Here is a 7844-nt window from a genome sequence, read left to right as displayed (position 1 = left end):
CTCCCCGTCGGGGAATTGAACCCCGGTCTCCCGCGTGACAGGCGGGGATACTGACCACTATACTAACGGGGACATAGTGGCTTCAGTTCAACAGTGCTCACCTCCATGAGGTTAGGGCATGCCCTCAATCAATTCCCAGTATTGTAATAGGCAGCTTTGCTTCTTTTGGTTAGGAGAAACAATCTTTTTTCATAAAGGATTACAAATCAGAAATTCCTAGCCAAAAATAATCTGCTTTATTAAGAAATGATTGATTAAAATAAATACCTATCTATCGATCTGTCTATCTTTCTATCTATCTATGTATATATATATATATATATATATATATATATATACAATCAGCTCACTTTACCATTTGCAGCTTATAACCATTTACCACCAGGGGTCACTACTAACAAAAAGCAGCCACTCCACTTCTAAATCTAGCCCCTAGAGTTGAGCAGAAGCATAAGATTCCCCACTGCTTCATTCTATTTTCCAATAGATTATAGATGTAAATTGTTTTTGATGGTATGGTCTGTGCAGATTGAAATATTCAGAGCATATTCTGACTTTTAGTTAACACATCTGTAAGCAATTTGGCCATCACTGAATTCAACGTTTATCTCAATCGTAATAGACAAGGATAATGACAAATATAGTTTACAATGTTATTAAGTACATCATTTTATTTAATTGTGTGAATAAAAGGAATCGTCTCCCCATCGGGGAATTGAACCCCGGTCTCCCGCGTGCCAGGCAGGGATACTGACCACTATACTAACGAGGACATATTGGCTTCAGTTCAACAGTGCTCACCTCCATGAGGTTAGGGCATGCCCTCAATCAATTCACAGTATTGTAATAGGCAGCTTTGCTTCTTTTGGTTAGGAGAAGCAATCTTTTTTCATAAATGATTACAAATCAGAAATTCCTAGCCAAAAATAATCTGCTTTATTAAGAAATGATTGATTAAAATAAATACCTATCTATCGATCTGTCTATCTATCTTTCTATCTATCATCTCACTTTACCATTTGCAGCTCATAACCATTTACCACCAGGGGTCACTACTAACAAAAAGCAGCCACTCCACTTCTAAATCTAGCCCCTAGAGTTGAGCAGAAGCATAAGATTCCCCACTGCTTCATTCCATTTTCCAATAGATTATAGAAGTAAATTGTTTTTGATGGTATGGTCTGTGCAGATTGAAATATTCAGAGCATATTCTGACTTTTAGTTAACCCATCTGTAAGCAATTTGGCCATCACTGAATTCAACGTTTATCTCAATTGTAATAGACAAGGATAATGACAAATATAGTTTACAATGTTATTAAGTACATCATTTTATTTAATTGTGTGAATAAACGGAATCGTCTCCCCGTCGGGGAATTGAACCCCGGTCTCCCGCGTGACAGGCGGGGATACTGACCACTATACTAACGAGGACATATTGGCTTTAGTTCAACAGTGCTCACCTCCATGAGGTTAGGGCATGCCCTCAATCAATTCACAGTATTGTAATAGGCAGCTTTGCTTCTTTTGGTTAGGAGAAGCAATCTTTTTTCATAAATGATTACAAATCAGAAATTCCTAGCCAAAAATAATCTGCTTTATTAAGAAATGATTGATTAAAATAAATACCTATCTATCGATCTGTCTATCTATCTTTCTATCTATCATCTCACTTTACCATTTGCAGCTCATAACCATTTACCACCAGGGGTCACTACTAACAAAAAGCAGCCACTCCACTTCTAAATCTAGCCCCTAGAGTTGAGCAGAAGCATAAGATTCCCCACTGCTTCATTCCATTTTCCAATAGATTATAGAAGTAAATTGTTTTTGATGGTATGGTCTGTGCAGATTGAAATATTCAGAGCATATTCTGACTTTTAGTTAACCCATCTGTAAGCAATTTGGCCATCACTGAATTCAACGTTTATCTCAATTGTAATAGACAAGGATAATGACAAATATAGTTTACAATGTTATTAAGTACATCATTTTATTTAATTGTGTGAATAAAAGGAATCGTCTCCCCGTCGGGGAATTGAACCCCGGTCTCCCGCGTGACAGGCGGGGATACTGACCACTATACTAACGAGGACATATTGGCTTTAGTTCAACAGTGCTCACCTCCATGAGGTTAGGGCATGCCCTCAATCAATTCACAGTATTGTAATAGGCAGCTTTGCTTCTTTTGGTTAGGAGAAGCAATCTTTTTTCATAAATGATTACAAATCAGAAATTCCTAGCCAAAAATAATCTGCTTTATTAAGAAATGATTGATTAAAATAAATACCTATCTATCGATCTGTCTATCTATCTTTCTATCTATCAGCTCACTTTACCATTTGCAGCTTATAACCATTTACCACCAGGGGTCACTACTAACAAAAAGCAGCCACTCCACTTCTAAATCTAGCCCCTAGAGTTGAGCAGAAGCATAAGATTCCCCACTGCTTCATTCCATTTTCCAATAGATTATAGATGTAAATTGTTTTTGATGGTATGGTCTGTGCAGATTGAAATATTCAGAGCATATTCTGACCTTTAGTTAACACATCTGTAAGCAATTTGGCCATCACTGAATTCAACGTTTATCTCAATCGTAATAGACAAGGATAATGACAAATATAGTTTACAATGTTATTAAGTACATCATTTTATTTAATTGTGTGAATAAAAGGAATTGTCTCCCCGTCGGGGAATTGAACCCCGGTCTCCCGCGTGACAGGCAGGGATACTGACCACTATACTAACGAGGACATATTGGCTTTAGTTTAACAGTGCTCACCTCCATGAGGTTAGGGCATGCCCTCAATCAATTCACAGTATTGTAATAGGCAGCTTTGCTTCTTTTCGTTAGGAGAAGCAATCTTTTTTCATAAATGATTACAAATCAGAAATTCCTAGCCAAAAATAATCTGCTTTATTAAGAAATGATTGATTAAAATAAATACCTATCTATCGATCTGTCTATCTATCTTTCTATCTATCAGCTCACTTTACCATTTGCAGCTTATAACCATTTACCACCAGGGGTCACTACTAGCAAAAAGCAGCCACTCCACTTCTAAATCTAGCCCCTAGAGTTGAGCAGAAGCATAAGATTCCCCACTGCTTCATTCCATTTTCCAATAGATTATAGATGTAAATTGTTTTTGATGGTATGGTCTGTGCAGATTGAAATATTCAGAGCATATTCTGACTTTTAGTTAACACATCTGTAAGCAATTTGGCCATCACTGAATTCAACGTTTATCTCAATCGTAATAGACAAGGATAATGACAAATATAGTTTACAATGTTATTAAGTACATCATTTTATTTAATTGTGTGAATAAAAGGAATCGTCTCCCCGTCGGGGAATTGAACCCCGGTCTCCCGTGTGACAGGCGGGGATACTGACCACTATACTAACGAGGACATATTGGCTTTAGTTCAACAGTGCTCACCTCCATGAGGTTAGGGCATGCCCTCAATCAATTCACAGTATTGTAATAGGCAGCTTTGCTTCTTTTGGTTAGGAGAAGCAATCTTTTTTCATAAATGATTACAAATCAGAAATTCCTAGCCAAAAATAATCTGCTTTATTAAGAAATGATTGATTAAAATAAATACCTATCTATCGATCTGTCTATCTATCTTTCTATCTATCAGCTCACTTTACCATTTGCAGCTTATAACCATTGACCACCAGGGGTCACTACTAACAAAAAGCAGCCACTCCACTTCTAAATCTAGCCCCTAGAGTTGAGCAGAAGCATAAGATTCCCCACTGCTTCATTCCGTTTTCCAATAGATTATAGATGTAAATTGTTTTTGATGGTATGGTCTGTGCAGATTGAAATATTCAGAGCATATTCTGACCTTTAGTTAACACATCTGTAAGCAATTTGGCCATCACTGAATTCAACGTTTATCTCAATCGTAATAGACAAGGATAATGACAAATATAGTTTACAATGTTATTAAGTACATCATTTTATTTAATTGTGTGAATAAAAGGAATTGTCTCCCAGTCGGGGAATTGAACCCCGGTCTCCCGCGTGACAGCCGGGGATACTGACCACTATACTAACGGGGACATATTGGCTTCAGATCAACAGTGCTCACCTCCATGAGGTTAGGGCATGCCCTCAATCAATTCCCAGTATTGTAATAGGCAGCTTTGCTTCTTTTGGTTAGGAGAAACAATCTTTTTTCATAAAGGATTACAAATCAGAAATTCCTAGCCAAAAATAATCTGCTTTATTAAGAAATGATTGATTAAAATAAATACCTATCTATCGATCTGTCTATCTTTCTTTCTATCTATCTATGTATATATATATATATATATATATATATATATATATATATATATATATATACAATCAGCTCACTTTACCATTTGCAGCTTATAACCATTTACCACCAGGGGTCACTACTAACAAAAAGCAGCCACTCCACTTCTAAATCTAGCCCCTAGAGTTGAGCAGAAGCATAAGATTCCCCACTGCTTCATTCTATTTTCCAATAGATTATAGATGTAAATTGTTTTTGATGGTATGGTCTGTGCAGATTGAAATATTCAGAGCATATTCTGACTTTTAGTTAACACATCTGTAAGCAATTTGGCCATCACTGAATTCAACGTTTATCTCAATCGTAATAGACAAGGATAATGACAAATATAGTTTACAATGTTATTAAGTACATCATTTTATTTAATTGTGTGAATAAAAGGAATCGTCTCCCCATCGGGGAATTGAACCCCGGTCTCCCGCGTGCCAGGCAGGGATACTGACCACTATACTAACGAGGACATATTGGCTTCAGTTCAACAGTGCTCACCTCCATGAGGTTAGGGCATGCCCTCAATCAATTCACAGTATTGTAATAGGCAGCTTTGCTTCTTTTGGTTAGGAGAAGCAATCTTTTTTCATAAATGATTACAAATCAGAAATTCCTAGCCAAAAATAATCTGCTTTATTAAGAAATGATTGATTAAAATAAATACCTATCTATCGATCTGTCTATCTATCTTTCTATCTATCATCTCACTTTACCATTTGCAGCTCATAACCATTTACCACCAGGGGTCACTACTAACAAAAAGCAGCCACTCCACTTCTAAATCTAGCCCCTAGAGTTGAGCAGAAGCATAAGATTCCCCACTGCTTCATTCCATTTTCCAATAGATTATAGAAGTAAATTGTTTTTGATGGTATGGTCTGTGCAGATTGAAATATTCAGAGCATATTCTGACTTTTAGTTAACCCATCTGTAAGCAATTTGGCCATCACTGAATTCAACGTTTATCTCAATTGTAATAGACAAGGATAATGACAAATATAGTTTACAATGTTATTAAGTACATCATTTTATTTAATTGTGTGAATAAAAGGAATCGTCTCCCCGTCGGGGAATTGAACCCCGGTCTCCCGCGTGACAGGCGGGGATACTGACCACTATACTAACGAGGACATATTGGCTTTAGTTCAACAGTGCTCACCTCCATGAGGTTAGGGCATGCCCTCAATCAATTCACAGTATTGTAATAGGCAGCTTTGCTTCTTTTGGTTAGGAGAAGCAATCTTTTTTCATAAATGATTACAAATCAGAAATTCCTAGCCAAAAATAATCTGCTTTATTAAGAAATGATTGATTAAAATAAATACCTATCTATCGATCTGTCTATCTATCTTTCTATCTATCAGCTCACTTTACCATTTGCAGCTTATAACCATTTACCACCAGGGGTCACTACTAACAAAAAGCAGCCACTCCACTTCTAAATCCAGCCCCTAGAGTTGAGCAGAAGCATAAGATTCCCCACTGCTTCATTCCATTTTCCAATAGATTATAGATGTAAATTGTTTTTGATGGTATGGTCTGTGCAGATTGAAATATTCAGAGCATATTCTGACCTTTAGTTAACACATCTGTAAGCAATTTGGCCATCACTGAATTCAACGTTTATCTCAATCGTAATAGACAAGGATAATGACAAATATAGTTTACAATGTTATTAAGTACATCATTTTATTTAATTGTGTGAATAAAAGGACTTGTCTCCCCGTCGGGGAATTGAACCCCGGTCTCCCGCGTGACAGGCAGGGATACTGACCACTATACTAACGAGGACATATTGGCTTTAGTTTAACAGTGCTCACCTCCATGAGGTTAGGGCATGCCCTCAATCAATTCACAGTATTGTAATAGGCAGCTTTGCTTCTTTTCGTTAGGAGAAGCAATCTTTTTTCATAAATGATTACAAATCAGAAATTCCTAGCCAAAAATAATCTGCTTTATTAAGAAATGATTGATTAAAATAAATACCTATCTATCGATTTGTCTATCTATCTTTCTATCTATCAGCTCACTTTACCATTTGCAGCTTATAACCATTTACCACCAGGGGTCACTACTAACAAAAAGCAGCCACTCCGCTTCTAAATCTAGCCCCTAGAGTTGAGCAGAAGCATAAGATTCCCCACTGCTTCATTCCATTTTCCAATAGATTATAGATGTAAATTGTTTTTGATGGTATGGTCTGTGCAGATTGAAATATTCAGAGCATATTCTGACCTTTAGATAACACATCTGTAAGCAATTTGGCCATCACTGAATTCAACGTTTATCTCAATCGTAATAGACAAGGATAATGACAAATATAGTTTACAATGTTATTAAGTACATCATTTTATTTAATTGTGTGAATAAAATTAATAGTCTCCCCGTCGGGGAATTGAACCCCGGTCTCCCGCGTGACAGGCAGGGATACTGACCACTATACTAACGAGGACATATTGGCTTTAGTTTAAAAGTGCTCACCTCCATGAGGTTAGGGCATGCCCTCAATCAATTCACAGTATTGTAATAGGCAGCGTTGCTTCTTTTCGTTAGGAGAAGCAATCTTTTTTCATAAATGATTACAAATCAGAAATTCCTAGCCAAAAATAATCTGCTTTATTAAGAAATGATTGATTAAAATAAATACCTATCTATCGATCTGTCTATCTATCTTTCTATCTATCAGCTCACTTTACCATTTGCAGCTTATAACCATTTACCACCAGGGGTCACTACTAACAAAAAGCAGCCACTCCACTTGTAAATCTAGCCCCTAGAGTTGAGCAGAAGCATAAGATTCCCCACTGCTTCATTCCATTTTCCAATAGATTATAGATGTAAATTGTTTTTGATGGTATGGTCTGTGCAGATTAAAATATTCAGAGCATATTCTGACTTTTAGTTAACACATCTGTAAGCAATTTGGCCATCACTGAATTCAACGTTTATCTCAATCGTAATAGACAAGGATAATGACAAATATAGTTTACAATGTTATTAAGTACATCATTTTATTTAATTGTGTGAATAAACGAACCGTCTCCCCGTCGGGGAATTGAACCCCAGTCTCCCGCGTGACAGGCGGGGATACTGACCACTATACTAACGAGGACATATTGGCTTTAGTTCAACAGTGCTCACCTCCATGAGGTTAGGGCATGCCCTCAATCAATTCACAGTATTGTAATAGGCAGCTTTGCTTCTTTTGGTTAGGAGAAGCAATCTTTTTTCATAAATGATTACAAATCAGAAATTCCTAGCCAAAAATAATCTGCTTTATTAAGAAATGATTGATTAAAATAAATACCTATCTATCGATCTGTCTATCTATCTTTCTATCTATCAGCTCACTTTACCATTTGCAGCTTATAACCATTTACCACCAGGGGTCACTACTAACAAAAAGCAGCCACTCCACTTCTAAATCTAGCCCCTAGAGTTGAGCAGAAGCATAAGATTCCCCACTGCTTCATTCCATTTTCCAATAGATTATAGATGTAAATTGTTTTTGATGGT

At 36.7% G+C, this 7844-nt stretch overlaps 3 non-coding genes across 3 annotated transcripts; all 3 read right to left on the bottom strand.

The window, feature by feature from the left end:
• TRNAD-GUC (transfer RNA aspartic acid (anticodon GUC)) lies at positions 1-72 on the bottom strand. The gene has a single exon. It is a non-coding gene; the product is annotated as a tRNA-Asp (tRNA).
• A 628-nt stretch (positions 73-700) lies between these two features.
• Positions 701-772, bottom strand: TRNAA-GGC (transfer RNA alanine (anticodon GGC)). The gene has a single exon. It is a non-coding gene; the product is annotated as a tRNA-Ala (tRNA).
• A 3953-nt stretch (positions 773-4725) lies between these two features.
• Positions 4726-4797, bottom strand: TRNAA-GGC (transfer RNA alanine (anticodon GGC)). Its single transcript has one exon. It is a non-coding gene; the product is annotated as a tRNA-Ala (tRNA).
• Between the last annotated feature and the right edge of the window lie 3047 nt (positions 4798-7844).

This window comes from Triturus cristatus, chromosome 4_1, assembly GCF_964204655.1.
Source record: "Triturus cristatus chromosome 4_1, aTriCri1.1, whole genome shotgun sequence".
NCBI classification, from domain to species: Eukaryota; Metazoa; Chordata; class Amphibia; order Caudata; family Salamandridae; genus Triturus; species Triturus cristatus.
Note: the sequence above shows the minus strand (reverse complement) of the source record. Positions and strands in the feature narration are given on the sequence as shown.